The 12,767-nt window shown below is 41.3% G+C and overlaps 1 long non-coding RNA gene across 1 annotated transcript; it reads right to left on the reverse strand.

The window, feature by feature from the left end:
• Positions 1 to 3,583: 3,583 nt before the first annotated feature.
• On the reverse strand, positions 3,584 to 7,110 carry LOC105551291. The gene is made up of 2 exons (XR_001007850.1): positions 5,586 to 7,110; positions 3,584 to 4,570 (listed from the first exon to the last, which is right to left on the reverse strand). It is a non-coding gene; the product is annotated as an uncharacterized LOC105551291 (long non-coding RNA).
• Positions 7,111 to 12,767: the final 5,657 nt, after the last annotated feature.

Consider the following 12,767-nt stretch of genomic DNA (forward strand, 5'->3'; position numbering starts at 1 on the left):
AAATTTTTGATTTGATGATTTTATCATTCATTCAAATTAGCAGTAATATCATTCCAATGTATTCAACAATATTAATTACATAATTTTAAAATATGCTTTAGTATTTTCAACTATAATTAACATGAACTATATTAATGAATAATAATACATGAATATATATGCTAATAATTATTTAAAGGATTTTAAAATAAATCTTTTAAATAGGTTAAATTATATGTCACCATGCTTATGTTATATATATATATATGCTGTGCATATATACCTTCAGTTATGTATAGGTTAGCAAGGTAAAGAGGTAGCATAAATAGGGGAACACTATGACTTTGATGACGGACAGAACTAGAGTATGTCACACAGGTCTTCTGCTAATTTGCTGTGTGATCTTAAGCAAACCACTTCACCTCTCTAAACTTTAGTTTTCTGAAAGAAAGCTTTCAAATAGGGGCACTCATTCTTACCTTACAGCGTTGTTGGAAGGACAGAAAGAATACATAGCATAGTATCCAGCACAGAGTCAATACTGTCAATACTCAGTCCATCACTTCTTAAAAGATAGGGCAGTCCAGGGGTAGAAAACCCAGGGACCGTGCATGTTCAACTCAACTACTGCCCCAGCAAAACCGAGAGCATCCACTACCTATGGCCCCTCTGGGCAGTAGGGACCACTGCTTCCCAGTGGAAATCCTCTTCTCCTCTCCTATTTTCCCCTGCACTCCCAATCAGGAGAGCTTCCATCAGCCAATTACAGACCCAAAATCGAATCCACAAGTCAGATAATGTAACTAACTTTTTCCTTTGGAGGGATAAAAAAAAGTGATAGAGGCTGAAGGAAAAATATAGCTCTGCTGCTGCCCCAGACAATGTTCTCAGGCAAAGAAACTGACTCACAGCTGGACAACTTCGAGAAAGAAAATTTTCCACAAAACAGCAACGATGCCACAAAATAAAAGAAAAATGAGAAAAACCTATGACCTGCAGTTCCGTAACTACATCTCTGCTGCCTAACATTCCTGTGAACCTAATGACTCATTTTACTGTCGGATCTCATGTTTTAATCACTTCATGAAGGAGCACATGGAGGGCGGAGCTTGGCCTGAATTGACGACTTCCCCAATAGCTTCACCAGAGCATAACCCGCGTCCTCAAGCCTTTCTCTGCCTCAGCCCCTCCACTGCAAAAACATGGGCTTGTCCACAGAGAAGGAATGGCCCTGCATTGTGTTGGATCGTCACATCCAGCGCACGCTGCATTTCATCAGTGGCAATGCTGAAGTCGTATTCAGGTAGGCTGAGAAGAAGAAAAAAAAAAAAGCAGGCAAAAATGATCCCAAAACATCATGCCCGATAAATGGAGGAGATAATAAGAGAGAGCCTGGTGGGCACACAAGCACAGTTAGACAGCGCAGGCCAGGTGGAAAGGCTCCAGCTGGAAAAGTTCAGGGGTTGGGAGCCCTCAATTTGTTGAGCACAGGGTGTGTGAGAGCAAAGGGGGCACCCAAAAGAAGGGAATTGGTGCACAGCGTGACAGACAACAGGGACATCAAGGATGTCTCCAGGGGAACCAAGGAGAGATATCAGGGAAAAGGAGGCCTGGCCCAGGGGTGACCACATACTCAGGGTGCCAGGAGAGGGCTGGCAGAGCGGGGAATGAGTCCTGGCCCCGGAAGCCCCAAATGAAGCCAAAGTGAGGCAAAGTCTGGAGCACAACGAGGATGAGGTGACAAGAAGGGCCGCCATTGACCAAGGAAAGAATCTGAAATATTAATGTGGTCAGAGAGGCAGATAACTTTTATAAGAGCATTCCAGAATGAGCAGATGAGAAAGGCAGTTCAAGCAAGGAGGGAGATATCTGTTTATTTTCATAGGCAATTGTAGGCTTAAAAGGCAATCTGGGAGATTTTTAGCCTTAAATAGATAAGCAGTATACTATTTTCTAGTAGACCACCAAATATAACCTGGTGTCTGGAATACAATTTAATAGGCAATTCCCAGAATAAATTATACCGATGTAGCTATGTATTTTCAGCCTTGTGAAAGGGTGCATGTGTATTTTCCTCTCCCAGAAGTGCATCCAAAGTTTTACTAATTCACAGCCTCCTGCTTCTCCCCACACTGCCCAGTGTCAGATGACATTTCTTGACAGTCCCTAACAAGGACCCCGAAGTCCCAGCACTCGGGATCCCTCCCGCTGCCCCCCACCCCTGCAAGAACTACCTTCCCACAGACAGGGTTCTCTCGGGTATGGCTCTCATCCTGGGGGAGCTGACGGTACACGGCTAGTTTCCTTAGCACCTAATGGAAACTAAACCGGTCCCAAGGACGAGCACAAGTGGATAGGAATCACCTGTGCAGTCCACACACACTTGACACAGCGAACACAAAATACACCTCCCAATTTCATAGCCTTCATTTAGTTCACGCTACTATATACCTCAATTCCACTGGAAGAAAACATATTAATAAAAAACTTCCTACTTCAAAACCCGGCAAATTACTTTGATGCTTACTTCAAACTCTGTGTTTTCAGTTCTCCCACATTTTTGCCTTGATCCCTGGATAAGAAACCAATATATCAAAGTGAATACCTTGTTTGTGTTTATCATTGTTATCTTTATGAGAAGGCATTAACCCTTGCCCTTTGAGATAACGGAATCAGTCGACCTCAGATCAAACAAACTGAAATAAGAACGTCTGAGACACGGGAAGTTTGTCCCTAGGACGTTAGTATGCGGTGGCCCTATCCAGCTTTAGAAAACGAACCCCCACCCCCAGTCCCAAGGCATTCAGGAATAATTTTATTTGCTCTTATTCATCAGCAAAGGAAAAGTAGCGAACCCCAGAGCCAAAGACTATTCATCCCACCCTGTGATAACCCTGACCCTAGTAAAGCCAACATCTGTCTCGTGTTTGAGGTGGCTGACGGCCAACTGGGGATCAGAAAACAACAATTTCCCTGGTCAGATGTAAGACTTGCCCAGCATGTTGACTTTATAAACCACCCTGTAAGCTCAGTCAATTTAATTGGTAGATAGGGTTGTCTTTCCTTGGCTCATTTCCCACCAATTAATATTACCGGCATGAGTACCCATATGATCAGACATACACTAACAAGACTCTGTCTAGACAGGCAGAAAAGGTTTTTTCTTTGTATTTTTTCCAGAATTAGGCATTAATGTGCTACTCGTGAATGGAACAAATGTTTACATAAATCCGTACTGGGAAAAGAAATTCTTTTCTCAAACACTTCCAGGGGAGACATCATTGGCAGGATTAGTTGCATATTGGAGCTACCATATTAGTTCATTCCCCCTGTACTTCAAAGATGTAGGAGCCAACAAGAGGGAGGGCACCACAGTAAGAAATGTGAGTAGCAAGATTATAAATCAGTACTTTTGACAGGGTGATTCCAGACAGCTTTGCTTTAACCAACATTCGACCTTACTTTATAGTGGTGAGGAGGTATTGAGCATAGTTAAGTTTTAAAAATGACCCTGGCCTTCCCTACAATATGGTATGAAAAACTATAAAAGGCACTTTTAAATGTTACCTGGAAAATCTTAAGTGAGGTATATAGTGCAGAAATATCTGTTATCCAAAATCTAAGATTTTATTGTTTTCAAAAAAGGAATTTTTAAAAGCACCCCCTCCAAGGCAAACAAAAAATGTCAAGCCCTAAGACATAAATAAAACTGAAAACGACCTTTTCCCCAACTACTCAACTCATAACTTTCCCCTATCCCTTTTTAGTGTTTGCTTATACCGAACAAATTATGAAACTAAATCTGCTAGGGAAGGCTAAGTTCATAAGGTTTTGGGTAAGTAACTCCAACAACCATCATTAATTATTAACATTATGGGTTCCTCCATTCTCACAAGTGATCAAACCACGTCAACACTTGGCACATTTTCAAAATTCTGCTAAGAAATAGCAGAGGACACAGAAGTATTATATAATATGGTCCCTGCCCTCAAGGAGTTCATAATCAGATTATCCATACCAGTTTAATTCTTAAGATGACTGCTGTAAGAAGCTGAAACCCAACAGATAACATCATGGTAGTTTTCCTGTTGAAAAGGAAGATTTTCATCAGTTGAATGGACAGTGACATTTCACTTTTAGAGAGAGGAAATTTGGCCTTCTACACATGAGGTTCCATGAGGGCTGCCATCATTGTATCCATTTCCTCCCAAATAAAGACATGTGACCCAAACTGGGTCACACAAAGTCCTGCCCGTCAATGTCTTTGATACGGAGCTAACGAAGGGGCTGCTGCTTCTCAGGAAAGTGGTGGGAGGCACTGACACTGGAGCTTCCTGTGGCTGCTGTTTGCTGCTCATGGGCCCCGCTGAGAGGATAGGGCCAATACGCAGAGAGAAGCAGAGAGAAGAGGGACGGCACAGCACTGTACACTCTGCTTCCAGAAACCTGAGGTTAACCATACCCTGCCCTTCCCACAGTTTGGTTATGTTTGCCAGCAGGTTCCATCCCTGGCAAGCCCGTTGGAGTTGGACTTCTATCCCTTCCAACCAAAACGTGTCTTGACATCAGTTGTTCTCCATCTTCAATGTACCTAACAAAAGAAATGGAGTCTTAGACTTCAGCAGGAATTACATGATAGATATGACATATACGAATTTTGACTCTAAAGGGGCTCAACCATTAAACTTGCTACAAAGTGTGGATGTGGAACCTATTCTTGGTCTTCAGATTATCTCAGATGACTGCCTTGAATAACTTTACATGCAGAACAAGGCCTAGACTGATGCATGATTCTTAAACTATTTGTTCTATACATCTTGGACCTGTTGAAAAGGTCCAAAGATGACCCATGCCACTGAGCACTGAAACTACCTATTCCTGCCTTCTGATTCCAAGTGCCCTCCATTCACCATCATCTGCTGCCTCTGCACCTCCACAGGTACAAATACTAGGACAGCACTGACATACCCGGTGTGATTATTCACAAACACATCTTCGCATCACCTGCAAGTTCTCTGCCTTCTACTGAAGCCTCTGTGGAATCCACTTCTCCCTCCTGGCCATGGGGCCACCACATTAGCTGAATCACCTGCCCTTCCTTCTTCTGTCTCTCCCAACTCAGAAAACCCCTGGTGTCCCCTTGAGGACCACATTTTGAGAACCACTAAACAAGAGGAGTTTCTACGATTCCCGCCAACACTATCATCTCTGCATAATAGCACAAACTTTTCTTTCTCTGAGTGTTCTTTTTTGGCAATTAAAGAGGCAGATTTTAGAAATTTCTCTCCTTTCTATCCTACAGTTATAAAAAACGAAAAATGGGCATTACATGAACCCAACCAAGAATACTGTTTTTTCAGCTGCTTTTCCTTAACCTTGAGATTCCTGAATTGAAATGGGGGAGGGAGAATAATTAGGTATGATGTTTGGGAAATTGATTCCTAATAGTTTGTGAGGTTTAGAGTATTCGTCATTTCACCCACTATTCAAGTGTTTCTTCATGGTTTGCTCCACAAAGAAAAAGGTCTCTTGGGAGTCAAATCTGTTTGAAATTATTCAGCTCAAAGACTGACACTGTGAAATTAGAGAGAAAGAGGTCAAATAACCTTATCGGTGGATATTCAGAGTAAAGTATGGTCTGGCATCATGTAGACATTCTCAGATGGCCACATACACTGAAGAGACAAAAAGAATTTTCCAAAAAAGAAGAATTTTTCTTACAGTAAAGAGATCCAAATCCCACCCACATAATATTTTTTGTTGTCATTTTTTCACCTTTGACCCTCCGCTGCTAACACTGCTTCTAAATTACTGCAGACGCAGTGGAATTTGGAATCTCCATTAATATTTACAAAGCTTGCCACCCAGGCTATGACCCACCCTGCTGTTTCAGAATGATAAATTCATCTGCCTCCACTGAGACCTGAGAAATCTTATTTCACTGGGGAATAAGCATAATTTCTGCCATACACATGATGTGATTATCAAGTCTGGTTTATTAGCCAGCAGATCTCCTAAGGCTATTTCATGGCAAAAAAAAAAAATGTATTCAATAAAACTTTGGAATGACTAGAATATCATTTTCTCCAAAAGTCTTACTTCCTTCATAGCCATTAATGTCACTAAAGTACAAGTAGTCACAAGACCAAATAGAAACAGGTAACCATTTCAGAAATGTGCTATGACACATAAGGCCCCATCTAAATAAGGAATGCACTCTGAAACAGCTAGAGGCAGAAATGCATTTCCTCCCAGTAGCTCTCCATTCCAACTATGAGTTTGTTTTGTCTTTCACTGAGGAAAAAAAAAATGAGTTGACAACATTTGTTGTTTTAATGATTTTGTTTAAAAATAAACAAACTGGAATCCTTCTTCGTTTTAAGGACCAAAGTCAGCTAGGAAGTTAGACCACATGATTTCCAAGGTCTTGTCCTTGGACAATTCAAAATAGATCTAAAATTCAAAATAGCATACAATGAAGTGACCGATCTTGATACGGTACAGATGAGTGCAGCAGGAATTCAAAAGAGGGGAGCAAAGTGTGACACGGTGTCATCACATGTGGTAGCTCACAGACGTTTTGGTTTGTCCTTCTGGGAACATGAGACACTGGCATATTCGCTCTCCTTGAAGTTAGGTGTGGCCAGTAGCCAATTCTGACCCAAATACCTTAAGCAAATGTGACAGTGACATATGGAGTGAAGGTGTCAGGGAGTAGAACCCCTCCAATCCTGTGGGATGGACATGCATTGCTATTTGTTCCTTTACATCCACTGAGATTTGGGAGTTGGAATTGCAATGTAACCTTGGTCCTCCTAGCTGAAAAGGATGGCTTTGTAGAGAAGGCGATACTTTGATCATATAGTGAAGAGAAGAGAGAAGAAAGTGGTTGAGAGATTCCAAAAATGAGATCTAGTCCAGAGATTCTCAACAACATAAAATCAAATAAATGAGAATATTCAGAAATGGGGCTCAGGCATCAGAATTTTCAAAAGCTTCTCAGGTGATTCTACAGTACATCCATATTCAATTATAAATTGTCAATTTACAATAAAATAAAAACATTAAAATAAAAGACTTTCAGGGCTGAGAACCACTGATTTCAATGATAGGAATGAGTGCAGAATAAAAGTAAACAGATAAGACATGAATAAGCACAAAGAGTTTTTGCAATTCCCATATCTTCAAAAGTCCCAGATAGAGTTTCCAGATAACTTCAGCAAAGATTAAAAAAGTTAAAATTTTGTACTACCAAAAAAATTATTTGACATAGAATGGTCAGTTAACGAATTACAACTGGCATTTCTCAGTGTTGATTTTTCAAAAAAAATTCTTCTTTTTCTTACAAAAAGAAAGGCATATTTGAAACTCCAGGCCAGTTTTACCCCTAAATGATTTATATGTTTGTCTCTAAGGTTCACATATCCGTGCGTTATCCATTACACTAATAACACTGTTACAAATAATATTAATAGCTAATATTTATTATTTACTATGAGCAAAACATTATGCTAAGTAATTTGCAATAACCTCACTTAGTCCACACAACAAACCTTGCTGGATAATTTTTTTTTTTTTAATTTCACTCTGTGGCCCAGGCTAAAGTGCAGTGGTGCAATCATAGCTCACTACAGCCTTGAACTCCTGGGCTCGAACAATACCCACTCCTCAGCCTCTGGAGCAGCTAGGACTACAGGCACACACTGCCATGCCCAGCTAAGTTTTTTAAAATTTTTGTAGAGATGAGGTCTCACTAGGTTGCCCAGCTGGTCTTTAACTCCTGGGCTAAAGCGATCCTCCTGCCTAGGCCACCCAAAAAGCTGGGATTACAGGTGTAAGCCACCACACCTAACATTAGTTACTATTATTAACCACATTTTGCAGAGGAAGAAACTGAGCACAGAGACATGAAGTAAATTTACCAAGAATGTCATATCAAAGGAGTAGATTTGGGAAGGAACCCAGGTTTTTATGAGTCCAAAACCTACTATTTTGACTATTAGATCTAAATGACTCACAAAAATTTATTTACACTTCATCATTTTACTAAATAACTATAAAAGAATAAAGAAGCTGTTTTAATTTGAAACAGAGACTGTTTGATGGAAGAAACAAATCTACGTATCAAGTAATGTGGGTTCTTCATGGGAAATAAACATCATGTCCAAAGTATCACTGTTCTTATAAAAAGAATTTGCTGAGGAGGAAAAGACAAGTTTCACCTGCCCTCAACCCCCACAGTGAAATAGCAATTTGAATTAGTTCACAATTAGCCCAATTCAGAGTCAGCTGTTATTCACACTTAGTGTAGCAGAAATTCATTTGTAGGCAGTGTTAACCAGTTCTTCAATACAAGGTAATTTCAAATTGAAAAATATACAGAAAGGTAATATTTTGATATTTTGAATATTTGAAATTAAATGTAATTGGGAAATTCTTGATTCAAGTTGGTTAATCATTTTTGGGAAAAACTGTCAAATAGCATTGATTTTAAAAGAACCTTGGATAGCACATATATCCAATATGTCCATAGAGTTGTGCATTTCTTGTGTGATAAATAAAGCTTATGATAAACCAGAACCTTGCCAATGGTCTGCTGTGCAGAACTCCACAGAGACATCCAAACTGATATGCCAATAAAGATCACACACCCTTTTCCAAGGAGTAAATAGGCATGATAGCAAACAACGTAGGCTTACCAGATGAGTGAGAACATTTGCAAACAAATGAGTAGCAGTAATAATTTACTTCAAACTCTTCACAAGTCTGGCACCAAATTTTAATCAGTATGTGTATAACCAATAAAAGCCAAGGGATCCATGTAGTCCAATTTTAGAGTAATATTACATTCAGGAAAAGAAAGTCCAGAAACCAAAAATAACTTTAAAAGTCACTCAAATAATTTACTTGCATTTCTGAAAGACCCCTGATATGGTTTGGCTGGGTCCCCATCCAAATCTCATCTTGAATTCCTGTGTGATGGGAGGGACCTAGTGGGAGGTAATTTAATCACAGGGGCAAGTCTTTCCTGTGCTGTTCTCATGATAGTGAATAAGTCTCACAAGATTTGGTAGTTTTGAAAAGGGGAATTTCCCTGCAAAACCTCTCTTTTTTTGTCTGCCGCCACGTGAGACATGCCTTTCACCTTCCACCATGATTGTGAAGTCTCCCCAGCCACGTGAAACTGTAAGTCCAATAAACCTCTATCTTTTTGTAAATTACCCAGACTCAGGTATGTCTTTATCAGCAGCATGAAAACAGACTAATAAAGTAAATTGGTACCAGTAGAGTGGGGCACTGCTAAAAAGATACCCAAAAATGCGGAAGCAATTTTGGAACTGGGTAGCAGGTAGCAGTTACAACAGTTTGGAGGGCTCAGGAGAAGATAGGAAAATGTGGGAAAGTTTGGAACTCCTTAGAGACTTGTTGAATGGCTTTGACCAAAATGCTGATAATGATATGGACAATGAAATCTAGGCTGAGGAGATAGACATGAGGAAATTATTAGTAACTGGAGCAAAGGTGACGCTTGTTATGTTTTAACAAAGAGATTAGCAGCATTTTGCCCCTGTCCTAGAAATCTGTGGAAGTTTGAACTTGAGAGAGATGATTTAGGGTATCTGGCAGAAGAAATTTCTAAGCATCAAAGCATTCAAGAGGTGACTTGAGTATGTTAGAGGCATTCGGTTTTATAAGGGAAGTAGAGCATAAAAGCTTGGAAAATTTGCAGCCTGACAATGCAATAGAAAAGAAAATCCCATTTTCTGAGGATAAATTCAAGCCAGCTACAGAAATTTGCATAAGTAACGAGAAGCCAAATGTTAATCCCCAAGAAAATGGGGAAAACGTCTCCAAGTCATGTCAGAGGTCTTCATGTCAGCCTCTCCTATCACAAGCCTGGAGGCCTACGAGGAAAAAGTGGTTTCGTGACCAGGGCCCAGGGTCCCTGTGCTGTGTGCAGCCTAGGGACTTGGTGCCCTGTGTCCCAGCCACTCCAGGCATGGCTGAAAGTGGCCAATGCAGTGCTTGGGCCATGGCTTCAGAGGGTGCCAGCCTCAAGCCTTGGCAGCTTCCATGTGGTGTTGAGCCTGCCAGTGTGCAGAAGTCAAGAATTGGGGTTTAAGAACCTCCACCTAGATTTCAGAAGATGTATGGAAATGCCTGGATGCTCAGGCAGAAGTTTGCTGCAGGGGCAGGACCTTCATGGAGAACCTCTGCTAGGGCAGTGTGGAAGGGAAATGTGGGGTTGGAGCCCCCACACTGATTCCCCACTGGAGCACTGCCTAGTGGAGCTGTGAGAAGAGGGCCACCATCCTCCAGACCCCAGAATGGTAGATCCACCAACAGCTTACACTGTGTGCCTGGGAAAGCCGCAGACACTCAACACCAGCCCATGAAAGCAGCCAGGAGGGAGGCTGTACCTTACAAAGGCACAGGCAGAGCTGTCCAAGACCATGGGAACCCACCTCTTGCATCAGTGTGACCTGGATATGAGACCTGGAGTCAAAGGAGATCATTTTGCCCTTCTGGATTTCAGACTTGCATGGGGCCTGTAGCCCCTTTGTTTTGGCCAATTTCTCCCATTTGGAACAGCTGTATTTACCCAATGCCTGTACCCCCATTGTATCTCAGAAGAAACTAACTTGATTTTGATTTTTACTGGCTCATAGGTGGAAGGGACTTGCCTTGTCTCAGATGAGACTTCAGACTGTGAACTTCTGAGTTAATGCTGAGATGAGTTAAGACTTTGGGGGACTGTTGCGAAGGCATGATTGGGTTTTGAAATGTGAGAACACCATATCTGGGAGGTGCCAGGAGTGGAATGATATGGTTTGGCTGTGACCCCAGCCGAATCTCATCTTGACTTCCCACGTGTTATGGGAGGGACCCAGTGGGAGGTCATTGAATCATGAGGGCAGGTCTTTCCTGTGCTGTTCTCATGATAACGAATACGTCTCACAAGATCTAATGGTTTTAGAAAAGGGAATTTCCCTGCACAAACTCTCTTTTCTTGTCTGCCACCATGTGAGATGTGCCTTTCACCTTCCACAATGATTGTGAGGTCTCCCTAGCTACATGGAACAGTAAGTTCAATAAACCTCTTTCTTTTTGTAAATTGCCCAGTCTCAGGTATGTCTTTATCAGCAGCATGAAAACAGGCTAATATGACCCCATTTATAATAGCAACAACAAATTATAAACCTTATTTTTTCTCTTTCCCAATTCTTTAGGGCCCAGAACTACTCCCAGAGACTGATAATAGCTAAATTTTTCAAATCTCTCTATTGAAACACAGCCATAAAGAGTAGGTGGTATTATTGATACACTCACTCCTTTCTGACCATTCCTCTGTGGGAAGAATATACTTCCCTATCCCATTAATATTGGCCTTGATCATGTGACTTGCTTTGACCAGAAGAATGGGAACAGATGTAATGTATCCCACAACCAAGCAGACACTTTAAATGTGCTTGTATAGTTTGACTTGGTCTCCTGTGCGCACTTCTATCTGCTCTCTGCCATAAGAAGAAAAAGTTCCAAGTAGACACATAGAACAGACATGAACTTGACCCAGAGCCTGAAATGAAGTCACCAAAGCTGACCACAAACCTATGAATGAAAAATCAATGTCTGGCTATGTAAGATGCTGAGATCTAGTGGTGTTTGTTACACGGTATATCGCAACAAAAGCTGATACACAATGCAAATTTTCTCCTTTCCCTCTGCTTCCCCTGTCTCCATCCCCAGCAAGCAAGAACTCCACTTCTTTAGGAAGGGAGAGGAGAGATAAATTGGAATATGCAGTGCAAAATCAACTTGACTGGGAGAAGGAAAACATTATTACCTACATAATGATGAGAAAAGTGACATTATGCCATATCAAAGGAGGCAGTCTCTAAGACTGAGAAATAAAATCAGTGCAGCCATCAGTGAGCCCTGAAGTCAGCAAGGAGAGAAGCAGAGGCAGTGTCACCCAAGGTCCAATTGGAGAACTATAATCATCTCAAATAAAAATATAAGCCACTTTAGCTGACTTATGTGCAAGGAAGAGTGGGCTTTTGGGGCCTGGTATAACAAAGTATGCTGAGGGGAACTTAAGCCAGACAGGCCTGTAATGACTGCCCATACCTACTTGATAGTTCTCCACCCTGGATTGATCCAAGAACCCTGTGGCCCATGATCATGGCCTTAAAAATAATAGTGATATTCTCTCTTATATGAAGCTAAATACATAACTTAGAGCCTTCTCTTTAATTAAGCCAATACATTCGTCACACCAGTCGCCTTTGCGCTTTCATCCTGCCGCGTGGCAGACTGAGGACTTAGTATTAATGTAGGTTTTGTATCATGAGAAGTCTAGCCCTTGACACATGCAGTTCCTTGGCAAAAAGTATTTATGGTTGAAATGTCCTTAACTGAATGACCAGTTGGGATGTTCTTAGAAACTACCAGAAGCTGGGAGCTTCCCTGCCTCTAGGCAGATTGAGGATCATAAACCTTGCTCAGCAAAGTAGCCACCTGAAGGCCCACAGCATCGTCTCTGATCATGTGCCAGGACCACTCCATTAACATGAGTTCTGAAAATAGACTGACGCTTTGATTAAATCCAACATTAAACCTGGATTTTCCTCAGGCTCCTGAAGGTCAGAGTCAATGTAGGCTCAAGGTAAGGAAGCCTTCACTGCCTCAGAAAAGTATAAACTCCTTAAGAGCCTTCTCTTTGCTACTGCTCACCATGCTAATGTCACACACACACACACACACACACACACACAAACCTCAAAGCA

Source organism: Mandrillus leucophaeus, unplaced genomic scaffold, assembly GCF_000951045.1.
Source record: "Mandrillus leucophaeus isolate KB7577 unplaced genomic scaffold, Mleu.le_1.0 Scaffold515, whole genome shotgun sequence".
Lineage (NCBI taxonomy): Eukaryota > Metazoa > Chordata > Mammalia > Primates > Cercopithecidae > Mandrillus > Mandrillus leucophaeus.